The sequence below is a fragment of the Palaemon carinicauda genome, chromosome 23, assembly GCF_036898095.1.
Source record: "Palaemon carinicauda isolate YSFRI2023 chromosome 23, ASM3689809v2, whole genome shotgun sequence".
NCBI classification, from domain to species: domain Eukaryota; kingdom Metazoa; phylum Arthropoda; class Malacostraca; order Decapoda; family Palaemonidae; genus Palaemon; species Palaemon carinicauda.
Window position 1 is genome coordinate 86,201,057 of NC_090747.1, and position 13,010 is coordinate 86,214,066.

At 42.1% G+C, this 13,010-nt stretch overlaps 1 protein-coding gene across 3 annotated transcripts in view; it reads left to right on the forward strand.

The window, feature by feature from the left end:
• Ids (iduronate 2-sulfatase) overlaps positions 1 to 13,010 on the forward strand; it is a 135,498-nt gene that overhangs the window by 58,666 nt on the left and 63,822 nt on the right. The window lies entirely within an intron of this gene.

Consider the following 13,010-nt stretch of genomic DNA (forward strand, 5'->3'; position numbering starts at 1 on the left):
ATCCGGTGCTCACACAGACAGTACAAACTCGCAATGTGTTCGCTTCCTCAAGGATTCTGAATGCCCTAACTTTATGGACTTCATGAAGTTCGCAGCCCAACGAGGTGCGAGCATCGATCCTTCGAATACTATTTTCCTGGAATCTGACAAAAGGGAATCTACTCTCCGACAATATGACTCAGCTGTCAAGAAATTAGCTAAGTTCTTGAAAGATTCCCAAGTTGAGAAAATGACAATGAACCTAACTGTGACATTCTTCCGGACTCTCTTCGAATCAGGCCTGGCAGCCAGTACCATTACTACAATTAAGTCAGCCTTGAAAAAGATCTTCCATATTGGTTTTGACATTGATTTAACGGATTTATATTTCTCATCCATTCCAAGAGCTTGTGCCAGACTAAAACCTTCCACTCGCCCTAGCGTAGTTTCCTGGTTTTTAAACGATGTTCTTAAGCTGGCCTCTGACACTCCAAATGAATCCTGTAACTATATGGCATTATTAAGAAAGTCACTTTTCCTTTTGAGCCTCGCCTCTGGCTCCAGAATCTCGGAATTGTCAGCTTTATCTAGAGACCCAGGTCATATAGAGTTTCTCTCTTCAGGTGAGGTCCTTCTCTCCCCTAACAAAGTGTTCCTGGCTAAAAATGAGGATCCCCAGAACAGGTGGTCCCCCTGGAAGATTGTTCCACTTCCTAGGGATCCGTCCCTGTGTCCAGTTACCACCCTGAAATCCTACTTAAGTAGAACTTCCACTACAACCACAGGGCCCTTATTTATTAGAGAGCACGGAGGAACTATTACCCTTAAGGGAATCAGGCAACAAATTCTTTATTTTATTAAACAAGCTAATCCTGAATCATTCCCACATGTCCATGATATTCGAGCTGTGGCTACCTCAATTAATTTTTTCCACCATATGAAATTTGATGAGCTCTCAAAATATTCGGGTTGGAAGTCCCCTAAAGTTTTCAAGCGCCACTACCTAAAACCTTTAGAAGCTCTTAGATTTGCCACAGTAGCTGCGGGGAATGTAGTTCCTCCCGAGGGTACTGAGTCCTAATCACAACGTCTTGCTCTGTCCTCTTTTCCTCCTGCCTGGCTTACCTGTTGTTCCTACCTGTTTTGTTTACCATGATGTATTATTTATTATTCAATTGATCGATTTCACAAATTATTTTGATTTCACTTGTTTTTGAAATCCCCGAGCTGATCTTCCTGTTATGTTAATTATTTATATCTATGATTGTATGCTTTACTGCATTTTGCTTACCAAGCTGTATTAACATTATTCATACCTGTTGACTTTCCCTTCGGGTTCCATTTTGATTATGTATCATGTCTAATTGTCTCTGTCATTTACGTATTGATCTATTTTGCGGGTTTCCATATCCCTCTTTTTTAATATTAAAATCCATCAGCTATATTAATTTTGTGTTATTCCCTTCAGGTAGTTAGCCATATTGGGTCCCCATTCTCTGGTACGATTTCACTGGGCGGCACGGGTCGGAGCCCAGAAAAGGGATTTCGACGTAGGAAAAATCTATTTCTGGGCGGGAGACCCGTGCCGCCCAGTGAACCCACCCGTCCCTCCCTAATTGGGCCCCAATCTGGGGTGCTATAAGGAGTGACGTCACTGGCATGGGGTTGCTAGTAGTAGTACGATGTTGAACGGCACCTCGCTGTTCGGGGATTTTGACAGGAGATATCTAAATGGTGCGAGGCCTCTGGTTGTGAATTATCACACCCCAGTATTATATCGACACCTTATACAGGTGAGCGAGCTGGGTTCAACCTGGCATTCCCATGCAATTTTTTCTCTGGTAATATATAGCAGTTATATACCTTAGAAATTGTGCTAAAGGAGCATTTCACTGGGCGGCACGGGTCTCCCGCCCAGAAATAGATTTTTCCTACGTCAAAATCCCTTTAGTAGCTCAGATTACAATCACTGATCCTCCTCTTTATCCTTTCCTAACCCTTCTCCATTTCCTATTCTTGCTCCCTCTTCGCTCTCTTAGTCTCTGTCTTATGTCCCCCTAATGTTCAGTCTAATAACTTTAGGATATATTGATATTCCTGATCTGGATATTAGTTCTTAGTGCATATTGCATAAGATTTTTCTTAATTCTTACCATCCTTGGCATATCTTTCTAATCTGGCAGTTGGATTAGTAAGACTTCAGAATTTCAAACTTGTTGCATATGCTGTTATGTTGAACAGGTTGATATAAGTATATTTTCATAGTTTATACTGTATATGACAGACCTATTCCAACTTTGTTACTGATCTTATAATATTTTTTACTTTTTATTCATTCTTTCTCAGATAGAGTTTATTTGTTACTGTATTTCTTTATTTCCTTTCCTTACTAGGTCGCTCTCTCTTTTGGAGCCCTCTGGCTTATAGCATCCTGATTTTCCAACTATGGTTGTAGCTTTGCCAGTACTGTAATGATATTATCTTGAGGAAAGATTTTTGAGAGGTAATAAATGCTTTGTATGCGAGTAACCTCCATATTGGTTACATCTTTTCTCAACCCTACCTAAATGAGAGTGAGTTGGTACTCCCTCCATCGTCTGTCAAACCTACAGTTATATCTCCAGCTAATATTAAAGCTAAGATCCTCATATAAGCAGAAATATACTGGTATTACTTGCCCCTGTGCCAGTTTGGGGTGCACTTGCATATGCTGATTCCAACTTATGCAGGAAGAGGCATGTTAGCAGCTCATGCGAGGAGTAAATTTTGACAGTAGATTGTTATAGGCTAGCCAGATCCATCAAGATGCAGTAAAAGGACTACAGTAAGTGTGTTCAGTCATAGAGAATTCTTCCAACCTCTTGCCTCAGCTTCAGTATCCCAAAACCCTTGACTTTTCATCTTGGTTTGCAGTCCCAATGTGTTTCTGCTTATTGAGATTCATTCATTGGCTTTATCCGACCTTAGATTGTCTTCTAAATTTGGAAATCCAACTGAGTTCTCAGGTGAAATTTCTTGCAACCCCTTGGGCTTCTTGTCTTTGGCCAATAAAACAAGCTTGTTGCAAATTCAGATGATTATACACTCTTTGCACCTTTTCCATCTCCTAGATTTAGATGTGGGGTTACTGAATCCCTTATTAGAGATTGAGGTGAAATTAGTGTATGGTGTAAAATATGGAGCATGAAGTTGAATCCTAACAAAATTCAAAGTATGATTGTAAGTAGGTCAAAGACAGTGAATCCTCAACATCCGGATCTCAACCTTGATGATGTTTCTTTAACTTTGTATGACTCTTAAAATTTTTGGTGTGATTCTCGATAGCAAATTTACTTTTGAGAAACACATTAGGTCTGTGTCTTCTTCAATTACAGTACACAAAAAATTGGCTTATTAAGAAAGTCTTCAAAGAATTTTGGTGATCAATCTATTCTGAAGAAGTGTTTTAATTCTTTCATTCTACTTTGTTTCGTATATTGTTCTTCTGTCTGGTCTTCATCTGCTGATTCTCATCTTAATTTGTTGGACAGGAACTTAAGGTCTTTTAAATTTCTTATTCCTGATCTAGATATTAATCTCTGGCACCGTCGTTCAATTACAGTAGGTCATTATGCGTGTTGCATAAGATATCTTATAATTCTGACCATCCTTTACATTCAGATCTTCCCAGACAGTTCCATCCTGTTCTTAATACTAGGGATGTAGTTAATTCTAATAGTCAGGCCTTCTCCATCATAAGGCTCAATACAACACAGTATTCTAGAAGTTTTTTTCCAGCTGTGACTAAGTTGTGGAATGATCTTCCTAATCGGGTAGTTGAATCGGGAGACCTTCAAAAGTTCAAACTTGCAGCAAATGTTTTTATGTTGAACAGGCTGACATAAGTCTTTTTATAGTTTATATATGAAATATCTGTTTTAATGTTAATGTTTTTAAAATATTTTATTTTGACTTCATTACTTCTTACCTCACGGGGCTATTTTTAAATATTTAACTTAGCCGGTGAATATATAATAGCTGCTGCTCCAGCGGCTCGACAGAAAGCACACACAAAAACTCGCGAGCGATCGCTATGAAGGTTGCGGGTGTGCCCACCAGCGCCAACTATCGGCCAGATACCGCATATACATGTAAACAGACCCAATTTTTTCTCTGTCGGCCTTAACGACAAGACGTATCAATACTCGCTGTATAACCTGGAGTTTTCTCAACATATTTGGTGAAGTACTTCCTTTTGGTTTGAGCTTTCGCAGTGCAGGTGTTTTATCTTCAACTTAAATCTTGAACTCGTTTTTGGATAGATTTAATTTTTGATGACTTTGGATTGTTTTTTGGACTTTCTTTGACTTTTAAATGGCCGACCCTTCCCTTAGTACGGAAGTGTGTTTTAGGCTTTTAGCAATTATCTTATCACATTATAAATTAATTATAGATTTTCCTCTATATATTTTATATCTCAACCGCCTTTATTAGCCCTCTTCGATTAGGTTTCCATTTATAATAAACATCAAGATAAATTTTAATGATTTGTTTATATGCGACCTTTCCTGAGAGTAGGCGGTCCTAACTTGGAAACCGAAGTTAAACAACGTTGAGCCCTTTCAATCGTAAATAACTTTTACAGAGCAAATGATTTAAAACTTATTAAATGAATATTTTTTAGTAGATATTTTATGAAAGATTTTCTTTGAATAGTCTTCGTACTGTTTCAAAGATGAACTAACGTTTAGTTTATTTATGCTACGCAGTTTGCGCTCTATCGTTACGATAGAGAGAGAGAGTATCACGGTTTCACTTTGCAGAAAGAGTAAATCGATTCTGACGTTTTGTTCATTCTTCTTTCAAAGCTTAAATGTTTTAAATACTATTTTAAAGGAACTTTTTAATTGAAAAACCTTTCAGTTTTTTCCTTTGGTCAAATAACCTGTTTATTGACGAAAGGTAAGTGGGCTCTTCTCTTCGGTGCGAAATCAAGAGAGAGAGAGAGAGAGAGATAGAGACGGAGAGATAGAGAGGAGAGAGAACGTTCCGATCTTTATTCTCGTCCCAAGCGAGTAACGTTGTTCTCGAGTCAGTTTTTTACTCTCGTCCCTAGTCTCTGTACGGGGAGAAAGGATAAAATGTTTTTAGTTTTTATTCTCGTCCCAAGGCACTGTACGGTGAGAGATTGAAAACGTAGTTTTGAATGAACTAGTGTTTAGTCTCCTTCCCAGCCACTGATCTTTTTATCTTAAAATATGTTTACTGTTTTTTTGCTTGTATTAATGTGCTTACATTATACGACTGATTTCGCAATTATAACCTTTTGATGAGGGTAGAATTGCGTGCTTCAGGTAGAAATCACCTAATGTGAATTGTTAAAAAATTCGATTTCAGTGAAATAAGTGCAAAACAGAAAATCGTAGTGATAAAGTGATAATTGCGCAAAGTGTTATTAGTGTTGCGACCGAGGGTTCGTCTGTTCGTGTCTGTCGTTCGCCTAGTCCGAGACCTCTTGCAAGCTCCCAAGCCCAGGGGAGAAGTAATGTCGTACGACTTATGGGTTCGAGAGGACTTGATCAGCGAACAGACGTTCCCTCTATGGTTTCAGGCGTGTCTCATCAACACCGCCCCTACCATAAGACGAGCGAGACGATTTTCTCCTCGTCATCCGAAGGCTTTTCGCATAAGAAACCGTGAACAAGGTTTCGAGGCCCTTTAAGCGAAAGTCAGTCTTTTCAGGACAGGTCCAGCGTCCTGGTTTTAACTATTAGGACAGCTCTGACCCTATGCAGTCATCGGAAGACTGCTCGCCGCCTAAACAAAAGCGTAACACAGGCTCCGAGAGTCTTTTTGTAGGCAAGGTTTTGCAGTCACAGACGTTACCCTCGTCTCTTACCGCAACCATTCCCGTTGATCCTAAATGGGTTGTACGGCAAGACATGCAGAATAAGCTTGCCTCTCTTATGGAGGACTATTCTGCTGAGCAGGTTCACGATGATCCTCGCCGCTTAGCTGATCGAGATCCTGGCCGTCAGCCGCCCAAACGAACCTTTGCTCGTCCTGTTGACGTTGACGTTACAAAGTCACGTCAGTCACGTTTTGTAGAGCCTCACTCGATGCAGTCCAGTGTTGACTTTCAGCCGCTTGTGGACGTTCAGCCGCTGCCGCATGCTCTTGTTGACGTTCAGGACGTTCGCCAACCAGCGAAGTTGACTTGTTTTGACGTTGAGCGTCAAGCACCGCAGTCAAGAGTTGTTTTGACTGCTCAGTCTAGGCAGTCAAGGCAGTCTCGAGTTGACGTCGAGCGTCCTCCCGCACCTGTTGGTTGTTGCTGGTCAGTCCTTTAAGCAGTTACATGACATAGCGTCCTTGACTGCTACTGTTGCTCCTTTGCGTGTGGACTCTGCTTGTCAAGCATTGCCACCACGGCAGGTCTCTCCCTTGCTTGAGACTCGGCTATTGTCGGACAAGGTTCCTTCAGATGAGGAAGTTGCTGTTCCCCCTCCTACTGATATTCCCTTGAGGACTCTGTCAGACGGAGAGGAGCCTAAAGCTGCTCAGCCCTCTATGGACTTTAAATAAATCATGCTGATTTTTAAGGATCTTTGTCCGGATCTTTTTGTAACTGCTGCTCCTCGTTCGCCTAAACGTCAGAGTTTACACTAGGCCTAGCTACTTCGAAGCCGTTGTTTTATAAGCTAGTGCTCTCTCGCTCTTCTAAGAGAGCTTTACGTTTGCTAGGCGACTGGTTTATCACCAGGAGGAGTTTGGGGGAGACAGCCTTTGCTTTCCCTACTTTTAAGCTGGCTTATAGAGCGAGAGTCTGATATGACACGGGAGATGTTCTCGGCTTGGGAGTTCCTGCCTCTGCCCAGATAGACTTCTCAAACCTCATAGACTCTCCCTGGCGCCTGGCCATGAGACGCTCCAAGATTTTATGGTCGACTTCAGAGCTAGACCATCTCCTGTTAGGAGTTTTTTTCGAGCGTTTGAAGTTTTGCTGTACAATTATGTCATGCATAAACAAGGCTTTCAGGGATGGCTCCAATGATCTGACAGCCACGTTCTCTGCAGGAACAAGTCCCTCAGGGATGGCTCCAATGATCTGGCAGCCATGTTCACTGCAGGAGTACGTAAGAGGCAAGTGCGCTCAATGTGTTCATTGTCAAGATAAACTTCACGATGAAGTCTACCAGGCTGTCTTGACAGCATTAATGGAAGGCGACTGGATGGTCTCTCTCAACCTTCAGGAGGCATACTTCCACATTCCTATACACCCGGATTCCCAACCGTTTCTGAGGTTTGTTTACAGGAATGTGGGGTACCAGTTTCGAGCCCTGTGCTTTGGCCTCAGTCCTGCTCCTCTCGTGTTTACGAGGCTCATGAGGAATGTGGCAAAATCCCTCCATCTATCGGGGATCCGATCCTCCCTGTACTTGGACGACTGGCTTCTCAGAGCATTGTCCAGTCTTCGCTGTCTGCAGGATCTACATTGGACGTTGAGTCTGGCCAGGGAGTTGGGACTTTTGGTCAACCTAAAAGTCCCAACTGATCCCATCCCAGATTATTCTATATTTGGGGATGGAGATTCGCAGTCCAGTTTTTTTTCGGGCTTTTCCGTCTGCCACCGAATAGAACAAGCCCTGCTCGAAGTCCAACTAATGCTGAAAAGAAAACGTTTGTTCAGTCAGGAGTTGGAACAGTCTCGTAGGGACTCTCTCATCCCTGGAGCAGTTTGTCTCACTAGGGAGACTACACCTTCTGCCTCTCCGGTTCCATGTAGCCTCTCACTGGAACTAGGACAAGACGTTAGAGACGGTATCATTCCCAGTCTCCGAACCAGTAAAGGCATGCCTGAAATGGTGGGACAGCAATATCAGTCTGAGAGAGGGACTATCCCTAGCAGTCAAGAACCCAAACCAAGTGTTGTTCTCAGACGCGTCGGATTTGGGTTGGGGTGCGACCCTGGACGGTCGGGAATGCTCGGGTCTGTGGACCTCAAGTCAGAAGAGCATGCACATCAACGGCAAGGAGCTATTAGCAGTCCACTAGGCCTTGATGATATTCGAAAGCTTCTTCGAAACTAAGTGGTAGAGGTCAACTCAGACAACACCACAGCTTTGGCGTACATCTCCAAGCAAGGAGGCACACACTCCTTCACGCTGCTCGAGATCGCAAGGGACCTTCTCTTATGGTCAAGAAATCGAGGCATCTCCCTGTTGACGAGATTCATCCAGGGGGACTTGAACGTCTTGGCAGACTGTCTCAGTCGGAGGGGTCAGGTGATACCCACGGAATGGACCCTCCACAAGGACGTGGGCAAGAGTCTTTGGGCTACTTGGGGTCAACCCACCATAGACCTCTTTGCCTCCTCGTTGACCAAAAGGTTAGCAATCTATTGCTCTCCAGTCCTAGATACAGAAGCAATCCACATAGACGCGTTTCTACTGGATTGGTCTCTTCTGGACTTATAGGCATTCCCACCATTCAAGATAGTCAACAAGGTACTGCAGAAGTTCGCCTCTCACGAAGGGACAAGGTTGACGTTGGTTGCTACCCTCTGGCCCGCGAGAGAGTGATTCACCAAGGTACTTCAATGGCTGGTAGACTTTCCAAGAAGTCTTCCTCTAAGGGTAGATCTGTTACGTCAGCCCCACGTAAAGAATGTCCATCAAATCCTCCCCGCTCTTCGTCTGACTTCCTTCAGACTATCGAAAGACTCTCAAGAGCTCGAGGCTTTTCGAAGGAGGCAGCCAGTGCGATTGCAAGAGCGAGGAGAGCTTCTACCATTAGAGTATACCAGTCGAAGTGGGAAGTCTTTCGAGACTGGTGCAAGTCAGCATCTGTGTCCTCGTCCAGTACCTCTGTAGCCCAAATCGCAGATTTTCTTTTACATCTGAGAAAGGTTCGCTCCCTTTCAGCTCCCACGATTAAGGGCTACAGGAGCATGTTGGCTTCGGTCTTTCGACATAGAGGCTTAGATCTTTCCAACAATAAAGATCTCCAAGATCTCCTTAAGTCTTTCGAGACCTCTAAGGAACGTCGTTTGGCAACTCCTGGATGGAACTTAGACGTGGTCCTAAGGTTCCTCATGTCAGACAGGTTTGAGCCATTACATTCAGCCTCCCTGAAGGATCTCACCCTCAAGACACTTTTCCTAGTGTGCTTGGCTTCGGCTAAAAGGGTCAGTGAACTTCATGCCTTCAGTAAGAACATCGGCTTTTCTACAGAAAAAGCCACTTGTTCACTTCAACTTGGTTTCCTGGCCAAAAATGAACTGCCTTCTCGTCCTTGGCCTAAATCTTTTGATATTCCTTGCTTATCAGAGATCGTAGGCAACGAACTGGAAAGAGTATTATGTCCTGTTAGAGCTCTTAAGTTCTATTTAGCTCGTACTAAGTCATTACGAGGTAAATCTGAGGCATTATGGTGCTCAGTTAAGAAACCATCATTGCCTATGTCAAAGAATGCTTTGTCATATTTTGTCAGATTTTTAATACGAGAAGCTCATTCTCACTTGAATGAGAAAGACCGATGTTTGCTTAAGGTTAAGACGCACGAAGTTAGAGCTATAGCAACCTCCGTGGCCTTCAAGCAAAATAAATCTCTGCAAAGTATTATGGACGCGACTTTTTGGAGAAGCGTCAGTGTTCGCGTCATTTCACTTAAAAGATGTCCAGACTCTTTACGAGGACTGCTACACACTGGGTCCATTCGTTGCAGCGAGTGCAGTAGTGGGTGAGGGTTCTACCACTACATTACCCTAATTCCAATATCCTTTTTAATCTGTCTCTTGAAATGTTTTTAATATTGTTTTTTGGGTTGTACGGAAGGCTAAGAAGCCTTTCGCATCCTGGTTGATTTGGCGGGTGGTCAAAGTCATTTCTTGAGAGCGCCCAGATTAGGGGTTTGATGAGGTCCTGTTGTATGGGTTGCAGCCCTTAATACTTCAGCTCCTGGGAATCTTTCAGCATCCTAAGAGGATCGCTGGGCTTCGTGAGGAAGACAGACTAATAAGGCAGAGTAATCGTCTAAGTCAACTTCCTTACCAGGTACCTTTATATATTTGGGTTTTGTTATGATATAACTGTCAAAAACTCTAAGCATATACGCTGTAAACTTAATTAACTCTGGTCTCTACCCACCACCATGGGTGTGAATCAGCTATTATATATTCACCGGCTAAGTTAAATATTTAAAAATGATATTTTAATTATAAAATAAATTTTTGAATATACTTACCCGGTGAATATATAAATTAAAGGCCCCCCCCCCCCTTCCTCCCCGATAGAGACCCAGCGGGATGAGAAAAATTGGGTCTGTTTACATGTATATGCGGTATCTGGCCGATAGTTGGCGCTGGTGGGCACACCCGCAACCTTCATAGCGATCGCTCGCGAGTTTTTGTGTGTGTTTTCTGTCGAGCCGCTGGAGCAGCAGCTATTATATATTCACCGGGTAAGTATATTCAAAAATTTATTTTATAATTAAAATATCATTTTTCCTTGTTTGAGCCTTTGGGCTTATAGCATCTTGCTTTTCCAACTAGGGTTGTAGCTTAGCTAGTAATGATAATAATAATAGCTATTACTTCTGCAAACAGTCTTGAGACCACTTCTATAACACCAGCTACTCATTTGGGTGGGGGGGGGGGGGCAGATGCTTGTACACCTGTCATTATGCATAAGTCAGTGAACCATCAGCTGCTTGTAGAACTGTTTTTGCATATAGATCAATGAGCTGTTAACTGATCACTCTCAGATTCCAGGCATTCATACACCTGGACATGAGCCATTTTCTACCCTTTTTTCAGCTTTGTATACCACCTCTCAGGCACTTGCACACCTGAATCTAATCCATCAGGCCCTCTTACATCAGATCTTTTTTCTCCTTTGATTGCATTTGAGGTGGGACCTTCCTGTGCACTAGTCTTGGTGCCAGTTTACTGGAGCTGTCAATTCTGATGTCAGTACCTGCTTTTGAATGAAGCCCTATTTTCTTCTTCATAGGCATCATGCACAATTGCCCCCTTACAAAAGCTGACTCTTTCAGCAGAAGAGACTTAGCACTTACTCTACCGTGTGCATCTCCTGTTGCAAAAGAAACATTCCATTTGTACTTCCGACTACGCTTGAAAGTGTAAGTCATGCTTTGCTTGTAGCTACTACTTGGTGTTCTGAAATAAGGGTTTCCAGGAGTTTTCTCCCATTTTAATGGTCCCTCTATCTCACACTTAATTTCATCAGATGTTTAATCCTGTCAGCTCGAGCAGTTAGATAAGCTCAATTTCATCCAGAAAAGTATGATTTTCCTTCTCAACATGTACAGAGACCCAGTCTATCTAATTCCATTAAGAGAATTTATGAAGACTTAGGACAGAAATCACAGTGAAACCTCAAGTTCTAAGTGTCACACTTTCTGACTGTCATTGATGAGACTAAGTAGGGCTCACTCTTATGCCAGGAAATCCCCTCCTTGGTACTCTTGCCTGATGGAGCTACTGGTTTGACCCATTTGTTCAATGTTTGGAAGAGAAATGTGTTTACCTGCAAAATTAACATTTTGTTGTAGGAAATTACTTTACTTGTACATTTTTAGAAGGAATAATAGAAACCTTTTTAGGTACTTCTCTGAAATTATTACTTTGTTCCTATGGGTATACAAACTTTTCATTCTCTAAAATAGGGATATATCTTCTGTAGTGCTGGAACGCCCATTATTGTGAATTATTAACAAGATCCCAGGCTTGAATCTTTTTCCATTTCCTCTCTTAAAAATGTGACCAGTGGTCCATAGGATATGATTCTCTGACATGTGAGATCCCTTACATTGCTACTTGAAGTGGATGTAGCCCATTAGATCATAGTAAAAAAACTTTTGTTATTACAGATACTCAAGAATATCTCCAAGAATAACATATCCCTTTGGCTATGAGAAATGATTAGGGGAGTGTATCCTCCTTTGGTTAAGGATTCGGATGAACCTGTTTGAGCCCTCTAGAAGAACCTGTCAGTGAGTCAAGTGTTAAAGGCTGGAATCTGGAAATGTCAGACAACCTTCATGGCCCATTGTCTGCATGAGTATACCCACAAGTCCTTGTATACGTTCTCGCTGGGACTTGTGGTAACTGCTCAGCAGATTGAGTAGCAAACCTAGGTACTTTATAGGACAAGAAGCATCTTGTCTAATATAGCAAAAACAATGCAAGTCTAGGATGAGAAGTCAGAATGTCTGGCCCTTTTTCCTCTTTTCATTCCCCTCTCTTTGGGTGCAATAGTCATGTCGTTATTTGCTGGATCAACTGTTGATGCAGGTGAGCTTCCATACCAAGCAGTTTTCCTGGATAATTAGATGTAGAAGTATGTACTATATCTACCCCATCCTCCTTACGAGGGGGAGGATGGACACAAATGTGAACAACCCCATTGCTTTTAATTGACCACACTTTTGTGTTTGTACATCCTGGGATTTCATACCAGCCAGCTTGGTTGTAGGTACTTCCTCTCTCCATAGGATTAGTCTCCTATTAAAATACGTTGGGTTTGTATACATGTAGGAACAATTCATGAATATTTAAAGTGATTTATAGCCTCCTGCTTTTCCAGCTAGGGTTGTTGCTTGGCTTTTAAAAAAGGGAAAAGAGGTAACTAGATTACTGATAGCTAAAGTCCCTTATTAGTTGAGAAAGCTATGACTTGTTGGTACATAAGACCTCTACGTACCACTGTATGAAGAAGAAACATGGTTACTGACAAGAAAGTTGGATATTTTTATTATGTGTAACTGTAGAATGTTATTCATGGCCTAAGTATGGTAGGAAGATTATAGTGATAATTGAGGAATTGGCAGAGATTTGGTGTTCATAGGTAGTGTCCTGAAAGATTTAGGTAGTTAGACATGTGATGAGGAACAGTAGATCAGAGAAGTGATAGATAGAGAAGTTTCCGGACAAAGACCTGTGGAAAGGCAAAGTAAATTATTGAGAAAGGGGATATATTAAGACTTAGACCTTATAGGAGTTCTGGCGGAAATAATTGTTGAACGGATGT